Source organism: Saccopteryx bilineata, chromosome 3 (assembly GCF_036850765.1).
Source record: "Saccopteryx bilineata isolate mSacBil1 chromosome 3, mSacBil1_pri_phased_curated, whole genome shotgun sequence".
NCBI lineage: Eukaryota > Metazoa > Chordata > Mammalia > Chiroptera > Emballonuridae > Saccopteryx > Saccopteryx bilineata.
In genome coordinates, this window is record NC_089492.1 from 112,413,666 (window position 1) to 112,427,838 (window position 14,173).

Here is a 14,173-nt window from a genome sequence, read left to right on the forward strand (position 1 = left end):
CCCCTCATTCTCTGAATACTTGCAGGAAAAATGTTATTTTCCCCCACCTGGAGCTATTCATCCAATAATGTAAGAGTAATAAAACATTTCATGTTTTCAGATGAGCTAAAGACCTTTCCCCAAAGCAAGGACCTTGTAGGTTTGTCAATACATACTTTCCAGGTGAGCAAAACCCCTGGCTATTGAATTAAATTAAAATTGTGATTCCTTCCACCATAGCCCAAGAGAAGTCACCTGAGATTTCTGGGAAGATTTTAAGAATAAAATCCTCAAGTCCCCAAATAATTTTGGGGATAAGAGGAGGTAATTCACTGCAGGAACATATATAGAAAATAAAGAGGAAGGACTTATGTAAATCTCCTTCAACAATCAAAGCTAAATCACCTCACCTGTGAGGTTAGACTTCGTATTCCTCATATTTAAGATGAGAGAGTTCAAAGGCAACTTTCAGGATCCCTTTAGCTCTAAAACTATAAAAATGTGAGTTGATGGACAGGAAAAACTGCTTTCTTGTCTCTGGGATACCTTCTCTTTCTGGTTATGGGGCTTTATGACTATTGAACTAAAAGAGCCAGTAGGGGATTGTGTGATGAATGAAACCTTTGAAAATTGCAGGGCCTGGGAAGATTTATAGAATTGCCCCATTGGTCATGTGAGATTTTTAAAATTTATTTATACAAACACTGACTTTATTGAGTATCTGCTATGTCCTCTGCATTATTCGTGGTACAAGTAACACAACAGTGATGGGGGAAAAGAATCCTTGTCTTCATAATATTATAGTTTTAAAAAAATTAAATTCAGTCATTTTTATGTGACTAGTTTTACACAGTTTACTTTTATGTTCATATGATTCTGAAAATAATAAGGGGAACTTACCTTAAATTTTAAATGTCTCTGAAGATTTTCTAGATGAAATTGGCTTGAAGCTTAGCAAAACTCTCAATAAATTTGAGCAAGAACTGGGTCTGGAATCAAAATTTTGACTTCAGGGGAAATGTGCCCTTTGGTAAAGCTTCTTGGAGGAGATGCCTGCTATGCTTTGGTCATTCTGAAAACTGTTCTTTCATAGGCTATTTTTCTTTTTTTTTTAGATTGTGGAAGAAACTTTAATGACATGGAAACATATAAACAATATATTGTTAAGTGAGGCTAATTATGAGACAGCATGGACAACCTGATTATATTTTGTAAATAAATATGCACATTTCTCTGTGACATACACATATAGAAAAAAGACTGGAAGAATAGAAATTAAAATGTTAATAACAATATTTTCAGTTTGGGATAGATAGTAAGTAATTTTCTTTTTTTTTCAAATTTTCTGCAATGAACATGTTTGAATTTTGTTACATCGTTGCTATTTTATAATCAAATAAAACATGTATAGGTTTCAAACAATAAAGAAGTATGTATTAAGTAGATCATGCTCATGGTATAAGGTTCAAACAATAGAGAAATATATAAAGTCTAAAGTAAAATTTTTCTTAATTCTGCCCAAAAGTTAATATACAAAATACAAATCTTCATTTTTAGAGTTATTTTAGACTGTTTATGTAATAGAATTACATACAGTTTGCTTTTTTTCACTTAAAGTATCTGGAATATCTTCCCTGTATGATTTCTGGGGGCTTTCTTTAAATTTAGAAATTAAATTTAATGGAGTAACATTGATCAGTAAGAGTACACTGGTTTCAGGTGACCCTTTCTATAGCATCTGAATTGTTGATTGCATTCCGTGCCCATCACCCAAAGTCCTACCCAAAGTATAATATTTTCCGTCACCATATATTTGTCCCTCTTTATTTCCCTCACCCCCACTCCCTTACTCTGGTAACCATTTCACTTTAATCTGTGTTCATGGGTCTCAGTTTTATATCCTAATTATGCGTGTAATCATATAGTTCTTAGCTTTTTTTGATTTACTTATTTCATGTAGTATAGTGTTCTCAAGGTCCATCCATATTGTTGTAGTTGGTAACGTCATCATTTCTTAGTAGTCCATTGTACATCTGTACCACATCTTTTTTATTCAATCCTCTATTGAGGGACACTTTGGTTGTTTCCATGTCTTGGCCACTGTGAATAATGCTGTGATGAACATGTGTCTTTATGTACCAATGTTTTCGAGTTTTTTCTGTAGATACTCAGTAAATGGATTGCTGGCTCTTATGGTAATTCTTTTCTTAATTTCTTGTAGTTAATATATTGTAAAAGGAAATCTTGTAGGTTCCATGTAATTTTGGAAAAAGACCTTTTTTGTGTTCTATATTTGCATTCATACCATGATGTATAATGATTAATTCAAAAAGCAAGGCCCTGGCCAGTTGGCTCAGTGGTAGAGCGTCGGCCTGGAGTGCAGGGGTCCCGGGTTCGATTCCTGGCCAGGGCACACAGGGGAAGCGCCCATCTGCTTCTTCACCCCTCCCCCTCTCCTTCCTCTCTCTCTCTTCCCCTCCCACAGCGAGGCTCCACTGGAGCAAGGATGGCCTGGGCGCTGGGGATGGCTCATTGGCCTCTGACCCAGGCGCTGGAGTGGCTCTGGTCACAGCAGAGTGATGCCCCAGAGGGGCAGAGCATCGCCCCCTGGTGGGCAGAGCGTCACCCCTGGTGGGCATGCCGGGTGGATCCCGGTCGGGTGCATGCAGGAGTCTGTCTGACTGTCTCTCCCCGTTTCCAGCTTCAAAAAAAAAAAAAAAAAAAAAAAAAGCAAGATTTCATTTTAAATGATTTATACTTTTATTTATTTATCATGCATGTTAAAATTATTTTTCTTTGGTTTTCTTCTCAAGTCCTTGTACATACTCCATCCAATGTGTAAAATAGAGAAACAATCATAAATTTTGAAACATTATTTTTGATATGAGAAATCTTAAGCTGTACATTTTAAAATGAAAATTGACTTATGTTATTACTTATATGGATATACACATGTGTGCTATGATCAGGTTATAGTATGTTGATAAAAATAATTACTACAGATTACAAGAAGTTCTGGGAGGACCTCTTGATGACACAGATTTTTTTTCTTGTTGCCTTGGTATTTTTGGAATATCTTGCACATCATCTACTATAGGTGTCTTTGTTGTAAGTTAGAGTTTGGTTAGATAGAACAATTGAACTCTGTTCAACTTGGCAGTGTAAAGAGTCTGGAGTCCAATGATTTGTCTTTAGGGCAGTGTTTGGGGAATAACAAAATATTTTAGAATTGTTAAGGGTATTACAAGAGGGAATTTGGGAGTGGTTGAAATTCTTTGTGTACTTCTAAGAAGTAAGGATGGGAGAGATTAGAGGAGGAAAATGATTTTTAAAATTTCACTTAGAGATTTGTAAATATAACAAGTACCACTGCAGGTTCATAATAAAATGATCATAAACTGGTAAAAAGATGAGGCTTTTTCAAATATCAATGTAATAAAACTGAGAAGGTAAAATAAAAAATTCACATTTACAAAGGTAGGGCCATTGATAAGTAACGTTAGAGCACTCCCTTGACCAAAGATACATCTGGTAGGAGGACTTTCAAATGCAGAATGTAATGTTATTTGTGTACAAATGATGAGGTCATAGATTACTTCTTTAAATTTGATTATCAGGTAGATAGGCTCTGAAGAAAGTAGTCTGAAGTCTTGGGAAGAATACAGAGCAGGTTCAGAAAACGCTGGGTCACCTGGCTGTGTGGTTTTGGATAACTTTTAGCCCATCTCTTTATTTGTAAACCTAGATGAATCCTCTTCTCTTATAGGCGTGTCCAGAGAAGGCTCCATGCTTTCTCCTCCCCTCATTTCCTAGGTTTCTAGGAGAGTTTTGCTATATCAATGTTCGTCAACTTACAACAGGGTTAGGTTCTGACAAACCTATCACTAAACTGAAAATATTATTAAGTCGAAAATGTAGTTAATACACCTAACCTACCAAACATCATAGCTTAGCTTCCCCTATCTTACATGTGCTCAGAACACAATATCCAAAGAACGCTGGCACCACAGGACACTGCAGAGTACCGGCTGATTACCCTCGTGATCCGTGCTGAGTGGGAGCGGCAGGTCACTGCCACAGCCGAGCATCGGGAGACAGTATCTTAACGCATATTGCTAGTCCAGGAAAAGATCAAAATTCAAAACTGTAAATATGGTTTTTACTGAATGCTTACTGCTTTTGCATCATCACAAAGCAAAAAGATTGTAAGTTAAACCATGGTATGACAGGGACCTTCTGTATATCTGTTTGCTCTCCAAGTTCATGCCAGTCAGTCAGTCCTAAAGATCTAAAAGAAGAAAAATACTGTTTAGATGTTGTCATTTGGGTTAAGCAGTATGTGAAAATTTAAACTACCTTTCCTAGATATGCCAAACAAAGAAGGATTTTTTAAAAACATTGAAAGCAAATAGGCCTTACCCATCACCTATGAGGAAATCTGCATTTTTGGCTGTTTGTTTAGGGGTGAAGACGTGGAGAGCAGGGATTTACAAGTCCTGCACATATGGCTCAAAAGCTTAACCAAGCATAAAAATAAGTGGTTATAATTTGAACCTGGTTGTTGATTGCTTTTTACTGAGACCTCTTTCATCCATTCATTTGTTCTTTCATGTCATTCAAACATTTCAACCATTGGGTGTACATTATTGAACATAGTTCTTATATATTTATGGGCAAGGCTACATTTAGAGTATTGCCTAGTTCTGGATCCCAAATTCAAATGCGTTTGCAGGTCAGAAGTGAAGCAGATCTTAATTAATGGCCAACTGTAGTGAGTTAGAGAACACATGCTCAGTCTAGAGAGGAGTCGCTTGTCAGCGGCTTATTTGCCACACCAGCATTTTCCAACTTTTGTTGGGGAGAAGTCAGAAATATAGGCTTTAATGTGAACTCTCTTGATTTTTAAACATCATATATACCAGACAAAGCTTATTATCTGAGGACTACTAGTTTGTGTACTTTGATTCCAGCTGTGGTACCTCCTCTCTCTTGATCTGTCTCCTAATAGCATGATAGTTAGGAGCTAGACAACATAGGTGCAGATCTGTGCCAGCACAACACTAGCTGTGTGAGTTACTTGGCATCTCTGTGCCTTAGTTTCCTCATCTGTGAAATGAAGATGTTAATAGCACTAAACTCATAGCATTTTGGGAAGACTCAAATGAGTTAAATATGTACAGTGCTTAAAATAGTGCCTGGAACATCGTAGTGAAATGGAAGTGTTTGATATTATTAGAGTCTCCTTTGTGTCCTTTCACTACAAAGCCTGTGAGGCCTGGGAGGAGAAGAGGGGGAAATAAAGGGAAACAAACTTTTACTGAGCACTTCCTCTGTACCAGGAACTATGCCAGGTACTTTGTACAACACTTTTGTATTTAATCCTTGTGTAGACTCGAGGTAGACGTCATTTCTATTTTACAATAGAGAGAGCTGAGACTCGATGAAATTTATCAACTAGTCCGAGGCAGAGTTGTGATTTGGACTTCAGTGGAGCTGATTCCAAAACCCATTGTTTCACCAGAAAGCTTACCAACCTTGACCCATGGAGATTTGTTGTGAATTTGATGCCTAGCAGGACATCTTTCACAAAAGAATTTAAGCACAGTTGCCTTAAATGTATTAACTTGAGTCCAGATTAATTCAAGAGAGCATTTTTACCCATAAACCTACCATATGACCCCTTCTTCCCCCCCCCCCCCCCCCCAGCAAGCTTGAGCTCCTTGAGGGCAGGGACTGAATCTCTTTGGTCTATTTGAAGCTTTAAATATATGCAACGAGCTCTAACGCGTACAAAGGAAAAGAATGACTCAAAATTAGAGGCTCTCAATCTACATCACTTGGAGAGTCTGGACATGACATACGATGACGACAAGTCTAACCAGGCCAGGTATAGGCCCTTAATTATGGCACTAAAAGTCCCAAATGTTATAAAAAGAAACAACCTTTGCCTCCTTTCCTAACAGTGTTCCTTATGGTGTCAGTGAATAGAATCAGAGAGGATAGGAGCAGTGGAGGCATGTGTGAAGGGAAGGAAGAGGTTGGGATCAAAGAATGACAGTGGGAAATATGTTTGTTCAAGATAAAGAGAGTGAGGGGTATGAAAGGTAAAAGCCATTGAGCAAATTTTCTGTCAACTGCACATAATGATCTTAGGCTCAGGTGAACTTTCCAAATCAGGACAGAATAAAAAAAAAATTTGCACACAATAGTTTCTTTGAAAAAAACTCTTTCACCTCAACATTTTCTGCTTTTCAGATATGTTTTCAACAGCTTTGTTTCTGGTGGATGGGATAAAAGAGTATGAGAAGTTTACTTAAGAGAGTATCTGCTATTATAGATCACAGAAAGCCTTTCCCAATCAGGGCTAATGTCACATCTATCTACAACTCTGAGACAGAAAAATATAAAAATCTTTCTGGTGGCTTGTGCTGTTTTCAAAGGATTTTAAATTCCTCTTCCATATGAGAAATTTGAACATCCAGAGGTCTTGCTAATCCTTGCCTCATTGAGTTAAATGTGTTAGGAGTCAGTGAAATTAACAAAATGACAAAATAAATAATTAAAAGGTCTGTATTCAAGAATCAAGTGGGAAACAAAACAGCACAGTTCCTACGCTGTCCCTTCATCACTGTGATCTGTGTCTCCCACTCTGGGTCCTGTCAGGTCCGCTGCGCCATCATTTTACCGCTCTTCTTCGTTCTAGCCAGGTGGAGTGCCACAGCTATGAGGGCTGCACTGTCCCAGCCGAGGGTCAGGCAGGCTCACAGATGGATCTTTGGAACTAATCCAGATACAGAGCAACATCAAGCTCATCCATCCAGAGCCAAGTGTTGTGTCGGAATGAGAGTTCAGCTAGTGCTCTTTCATAGGCTTGGTCTTGGAGTCCTATACTTCTTGGCTGCAGAGCTGTGGCAGGTTTCTTAACCTGAGTCTCAGCTGTTTCATCTGTGAAATGGAAATAATTACAGAACTTGCCTCATATATTTGTGATGATTAAAGGAGTTTTACCATATATAAAAGGTTTAGCACAGTGACTAGCATATGTTCATAATAGTTAATATTAATAAAATGTTTTAGAGGTGATATTTTTACAAGAGCAGGTGATCTGATTTGCATCAGAAAAGAAAACCTTTCAATGTGCTTTGATTTTGTAAATTATTTTTTAAAGTTCTTGGTGTGAGATCAGGAATCTTCATTCACCACTCTCTAATAATTAGCTATTTCTATGTAGGAAGACTTCTATCACTTTCTGTAAAATACCCAGACTTCCAAAATGGTATGTGTTATGGTCATTTTTCTTCGAGGTATATATACAGCAACTATATGTGAATAAAGCAATGACTAAGTAGATTTACATGTGTGTGTGTGTGTGTGTGTGTGTGTGTGTGTGTGTGACAGAGACAGTGAGAGAGACAGCGAAAGGGATAGACAGACAGGAAGGGAGAGAGATGAGAAGCATCAATTCTTTGTTGAGGCTTCTTATTCATTGATTGCTTTTTCATATGTGCTTGACTGGCAGGGTGGGGGGCTACAGCAGAGCAAAACACTCCTTGCTCAGGCCAGCAACCTTAGGCTCAAGCCAGAGACCTGGGCTTCAAGCCAGTGACTTTTCGGCTCAAGCCAGCGATCATGGGGTCATGTCTATGATCCCACACTCAAGCCAGTGACCCTGCACTCAAGCTGGTGAGCCCATAATCAAACCAGATGAGCCTGCACTTGGGGTTTTGAACCTGAGTCCTCTGCATCCAGTCCGACACTCTATCTACTGCACCACTGCCTGGTCAAGCTAGATTTGTTTTTTTTATTTTATTTATTTATTTTTTGTATTTTTTTTCTGAAGTTGGAAACGGGGAGGCAGTCAGACAGACTCCTGCATGCGCCCAACTGGGATCCACCCGGCATACTCACCAGAGGGCAATGCTCTGCCCATCTGGGGTGTTGCTCTGTTGCAACCAGAGCCATTCTAGTGCCTGAGGCAGAGGTCATGGAGCCATCCTCAGCGCCCAGGACAGCTTTGCTCCAATGGAGCCTTGGCTGCGGGAGGAAAAGAGAGAGACAGAGAGGAAGGAGACGGGGAGGGGTGGAGAAGTAGATGGGTGCTTCTCTGTGTGCCCTGGCCGGGAATCGAATCTGGGACTCCTTCATGCCAGGCCGACGTTCTACCACTGAGTCAACCGGCCAGGGCTAGATTTGTTTTTTTAAAGGAATAACTTTGTTCCATACTTACTGTTTCCATATTCTAGGTTAGTACTCATTTTTACTAAATGGAATACATAATTGTCAGGCCCAAGTAAAAGTTTCATAAAGCTTGGTTTTCTAGCTCACAGCACAAGATAGTTTTTGGTTCATAGACAGTATCAATTTTCAGGGACTGCCCTCCAGGTATTATCCCATATCACATTATTGTAAATAGGAGAACTGTTAAGCATTATAGTGGCAAGTCAAATTCAGAATTGTGCTCTATAATCACACTTCATTCAAAATGTGTTCCATCCCCAAGATCTTCCCTTGGTAAAGTTGGGATAGGAAAGTATAGTATAGCAAAATGCCACAGGCTTTGGCACCAGATATTGGATTCTTGGATATACCACTTATTGCTGAGTTTTGAATGTATTAATTCTTCCAACAAATTTATGGAGCAAATGGGTCTCAAACATTAACATGGATCAGGATCACCTATAAGACATGTTTAAACACGGATTGTGGACACCACTACCAGAATTTCTGATTCAGTAGTGCTGCTGTTTGGCCCAAGAATTTGCATTTCTAACAAATTTCTGAGTAATGATGGTGATGATGCTGGTCTGAAGACCATAGTTTTAGAACCACTAAGATATATTACATGCAATAAATTAGGTTCAGATGGTTCCAATGTTGGGCCAGAGTTTCCATAAAGAATATTGACTTGGAAGATTTTCTGTGAAGATTAGTGATGCTGTGTAAATTTACCCAGACCGTTCTGGCCAATCAATAAATAGTAGATATTATTCTTTAGAGTCAGATAGTCATGACTTCAAGATCAAAATCTGCTGATTAGATGATCCATTGTAAATTCTGTAACCTCTTAAAACATTTATTTGTTAAGTGGATGCTATGATTTGAATTGCATTTCTCCCAAAATCATATGTTGAAGCCCTAATCTCCAATGTAATGGTGTTTGGAAATGAGAGATGAGACATCTGTGGGCTAATTAGGTTTGATAAAATCTTGACCTTGATGGTCTCATGATGGGATTAGTCTTATAAGAAGAGATCAGAGAGCTTTCTCTCTTCTCTTTCTTTCTTTTTCTCTTCCTCTTTCTCTCTTTCTCTCTTCCTCTTTCTCTCTTTCTCTCACTCTTCCCTCTCTCCCCACCATGTGAGGACACAGCAAGAAGGTGGCCATATTCAAGCCAGGAAGAGAACTCTGATGAAGAAGCTAATTGTCTGATACTTGATCTTGTTTTTCACTAGAACTGTGAGAATTAAATTCTTCTTGTTTAAGTCACCAGTATATGTATTTTTGTTTTGGCAACCTGGGCTAATACAGTGGAGATAATCCCTACCCTGTAAATTAGGCACATAATGAGATGCTGTCTATGTAGCTCTTGGAACAGTGCTGGTTACCTCTAGTGGAGGCAGCTAATGGGTATTAGCATTATAATTTAATAATTACATTCATCACTATGCCCTTTCTTCCAATTCCTTTGCAGGATATTTACTCATGTAAACTTTGCTAAGAACTCCTCAAATCTCATGGAATACTAATTGCAGGGGAATGTGGCCAAGATGAGAAGTAGCGAGTGCTAATTCACATCATTGTCTTTTGACTTTATTGCTACAGAGTAATTTCTGCTAAGCATCTCATCTTTGGACCAGCACATACTTGTATAAGAACAAAATTCTATCAACTTTCTTCCTGGGTTCAGCCTGTCCAAGAGAGTAAGCCATTTCATGTGGCTCATTTTCTGGTGATGTTCCTTTCTTCCGAGCACACTGGACAGTTGTCTCCTGGGTGGTATCTTCCACATGTGTTTCCCATTAAAGTAGCAACTAAAGAATGGCAACTGTGAATCTTTTTTGGCTGGTGCTCATGTTCTGATTTCTTCTGTAATTAGTCTTGGGTGGAAGTTTTTGGGAAGGGAGGGGGAGGCTTATTTATGAATTGAAAATTGGACTTGATGCATAGGCCACTGGGTTAAATTGCTCAAACTTAGTCATGATGGAAACTTTCCTCTGTTTCTCCCTCTGTTAAAATTTCCTCATAAATAGATTCATTAGGCTTTACATTCCTTAATTGTCAAGCATCTATTTTTGTTTTAAAAATCATACTAAATTCTTGATTGAAGCTTTCAAAGTGAAAAGAAAAAAAAAGGAAGTCAAATGTTTTATTTTAGGGACAATATTTTATCATGATGAATAACATTTTGGAATCACCTAAACACAAGTGAACAGCTATTGGGGGTTACTTTTAAGAGTTTATTATTTTACTTATTTAAAAAACATATATAGCCACTCTGGAAAAAATCTGGCAGCTTCTTATAAATAAACATACATTTACCATGTGACCCAGTAATCCCACTTTTAGAGAAATAAAACCTTATGTTCACAACAAACTTATATACAAATATTTACAGCAGCTCTATTCATAATTGACTCGAACTGGGAATAACTTAAGCATCCTTCAATGAGTAAGTGTATAAACAAACTGTGATACATTCATACAAAGGAATATTACTTGGTAGTGAAAAGGAACAAACTATTAAGAGAAGCAACAATTTGGATGAATCATAAAGGCATTTTGCTCAGTGAAAAGATACATGACACAGGTTATATGACATTCTTAAAGAGATTAAACCATAGTTACATAATTACCATTGGTTTGACAATGGTTAATGTAATAGCATCCGAGTATTTAGAGATTGATAGAATTGTTCTGTATTTTGATTCAATGGTGGTTCCATGACATTATACATGTAGTAAAATCCTTAGAACTATACACAAAAATAAGTCAATTTTACTGCCTTAATTAAAATTAAAAGATTGATTAGGTGAAATAAGACATTATGTCTCTTCCAGGAATATAAATTATTGTCCCAGAGTGTATGCCATGAGGTTTTATTAAAATTAAAAAAAAATTATTTATTTATTTTAGTGGGAGAGGAAAGGAGAGAGAAAGAAAGACAGGAACATTTATCTGTTCCTGTATGTGCCCTGGCCAGGGATTGAACCAGTAACTTCTGTGCTTTGGGACAACACTCTAACCAACTGAGCTACTAGCTGGGGCTTTAAAAATTTTTTTTTTATCCATGAGGTTTTAAAAATGTGTGTTGATTTGAATCTATTATGAAATTTCTATATAGATAGGAAATGTGAGGAAGAGATTTATTTTTGATTGTTTTGCAAAATGAAGGAAAAGAGAAAGGATGAGTTCAATTTTACCCATGGCTTCACATACAACAACAACTAAAAGTCATAGGACAAAATAATGAGTTAACAATACTTATGAACTGTTTTTTGAAATCTCTAATTTTCACCACTTACTAACTTTCTGATCTTCTTTGCATTTTCAAAAATGAATTGCATCTGGATTCTGACTCTGAGATGCTTGAGATGGGAAGTAGTTGGGTCAAAAGTGGGAGTTCATTTTCCTTTATACTGCACATCAGCTATTCATATCCTACCATCTGAAACTAATTTGTTGTGTGTAATTTCTTCCATAAAGTTGCTGGAATAAACAATGCATGCACAGCTCCTTAGATGTGGATTCAGCAGGGACTTGCTTTCCTGTGTGTGATTTTCAGCTCTCTCAGAGGTTTCAGAAGTACCATCCAGCACTTGGGTTGTCATGTGGGTTCCTGGAGGACCTATTATTTATAAACTAGGGTACGTGTGTGTGTCTGTGTGTGTGTTTATCTGTGACTGATGTGATATGGGCCATGTTCCCCATTCCAAATTGTTTCTAAGCACAGTTAAGTGAATCTAAGCACAGTTAAGTGAATTAGTAATGGGGAACAGACTGGCCTACTCAATGCCTCTAGTCCAAATAAACACAAGATTTGGATTGTTTAGTCAAATGGGTGAGAAGTTATAGCATTGTGGTTTGTCACTTGCCTTTTAAAAGTCACCTCAGATGGTGGCAGTTAGTTGCTGGGTGTGGCCTGACTTCACTTCTGTGATGTGGATCCTAAAGCATTTCACAAAGTTCCTCATACCCATCTACTTCCCATCCTCACTGCCAGGCGCTTTGTTGGGTAATGGCATGATATAGAGGAATAGGACACAGTCATTCTCACAGACCTCACAAATTTTTTCACAGTCCTTACATGCAAGCAAGCACTTTTCAAACTACACATTCCAAACTGCATTTTGCCTCTCTTAAAGAGGGACTGCAATAGGGCCAATACGGGTCACTTCTAATGTGCTTTCTCTAAAAAATTCGCATTTTCATTTTGTCCCCATAATTAAATCAAAGTTCTAGGTTTAAAGATCTCCCTTCTGAATTTGTATACTATCACTATTACTTTAAGACAAAAGTGCAATCATTACAAAATATTTTAGAATGTTTGTGACAGTTCTAGAAATATACTTTTGAGTTCTTGTAACAAAAAGAATCCTTCTTCAGGAATCTTCTGGCTCACACTAGAACTTTGGCACGTGGTTCCCTCTTGCCTAATTTCCTTGGATGCCATCAGTTCTTGTGTTGTTCAAAAGTATTTTTGGAGCATCTATATACCAGACACTGTTCCTGGTACTGAAGAAATAAGACAAAGTAATGGGCTTTGTGGAGTGGGAGAAGAAATAGAATAAACAAGAAATAAAAAAATAATTTTAGAGCATGTGAAATGCTAGGAAGGAAATAGAACATGAATAAAATAGAGATTGATTGTAGTTGTGGAAATAATGTATTACTTTATGCAGGTGGTCATGGCAGACCTGAAGAGGTCACATTTGAGCTGAGTCCATAAATAAATAGCCATCCATGTAAAGATTGAGAAAAGAACACTGTAGATCAGGTTGTTTATCTATCAGGCACTAAACTCCTCATGTTTAAGGGGCCAAACTTTCCCTTCATAGTCAGGATCAATTACCCCAGCCAGCCCAGTAAATCTCTTCTTTGCCTATTGAGTTAGAGTCATGAAGAGTGCAAAGTGGCTGGACAACAGTCTTAACTTCCCATTCAGTGGAATCATTGTTATATCTCTTGGAGGGAGTATTCCTCCCTTTGGAACAAATATCTCTAGGCCAGCAGAGCAGAAGTCATGGGAACAGGAAGCGGAAATTTTGCTAGTGAGTTACTAAGGATAACAGTGACTGGTACTACTCTCATTTGCACTCTTGATTTCTAGACCCAGGAACCCTAGCTATTAGAGACATAGCACCATATAGTGCAAGCTGATTCAAAGCATACACAGCTTTCTGGAGAACCTTGCCCCAGCCTACAAGGTATTTCTATCTATCTGGTGCTATTACTGAGTCTTCAAAAGGTCATTCCAACTTTCTGTCAGGCCAGCTGCTTCAGGATGGTGGGGGAACATGGTAAGAATTCTGAGCATGGTCCTATTGCTTCATTTCTACTGCTGTGAGGTGAGTTCCTTGATCAGAAGGAATACTGTGTGAACACCATGAGGGTGGATAAAGCATTCTATAAGTACACAGATGATAGTTTTGGCAGAAGAACCACAGGGAGGAAAGGCAAATCCATATCCAGAGTAAGTGTCTATTCCAATAAGAATAAGACACTGCTCCTTTCATTATGGAAGCAGTCCAGTGTAATCAACCTGTCATTAAGTGGCTGGCTAGTAACCTTAGGGAATGGTGCCATATCAAGGACTCAGAGCACTCAGCAGTGACTGTAACCAGGTCAGCCTTGGTGAGTGGAAATCCATATGGCTGAACACATGCAAACCCTTCATCCTGGCTACTTTGTTTATGAGCCCATTGTGTACTAACAAGAGTGGCTGGGAAAAGAGGCTGACTGGTACTCCAGAATGAATCATCAGCTTACTTGGTTGTTAAAATCCTCTCTTGTTGAAGTCACCTTTCTGTGAACATTTTATACACAGGACACAAATATCTTAATTTTTCCCCCCTATTCAGAGAGGTTAATTCACATACCTCTTCCCTACATATCCTTGTCACTAGTTTTCTAATCATATTCCTTCCAAATCCCTGATCATCCAGCCAAATCATTGGCCATAGCCCACGGATCAGGA

General features: G+C 38.2%; 1 long non-coding RNA gene across 4 annotated transcripts in view; it reads right to left on the reverse strand.

Annotated features, from left to right (window-relative positions):
* Positions 1–2,743: 2,743 nt before the first annotated feature.
* Positions 2,744–14,173, reverse strand: part of LOC136328700 (uncharacterized) — a 74,213-nt gene continuing 62,783 nt past the window's right edge. For 3 of the 4 annotated variants that reach the window (XR_010730093.1, XR_010730090.1, XR_010730092.1), the window contains one exon: positions 2,744–4,267. This is a non-coding gene — a long non-coding RNA (uncharacterized lncRNA). Of the gene's footprint in view, positions 4,268–5,720; positions 6,925–14,173 lie in introns of those variants that run through there. The other variant, XR_010730091.1, reaches the window with a different exon arrangement.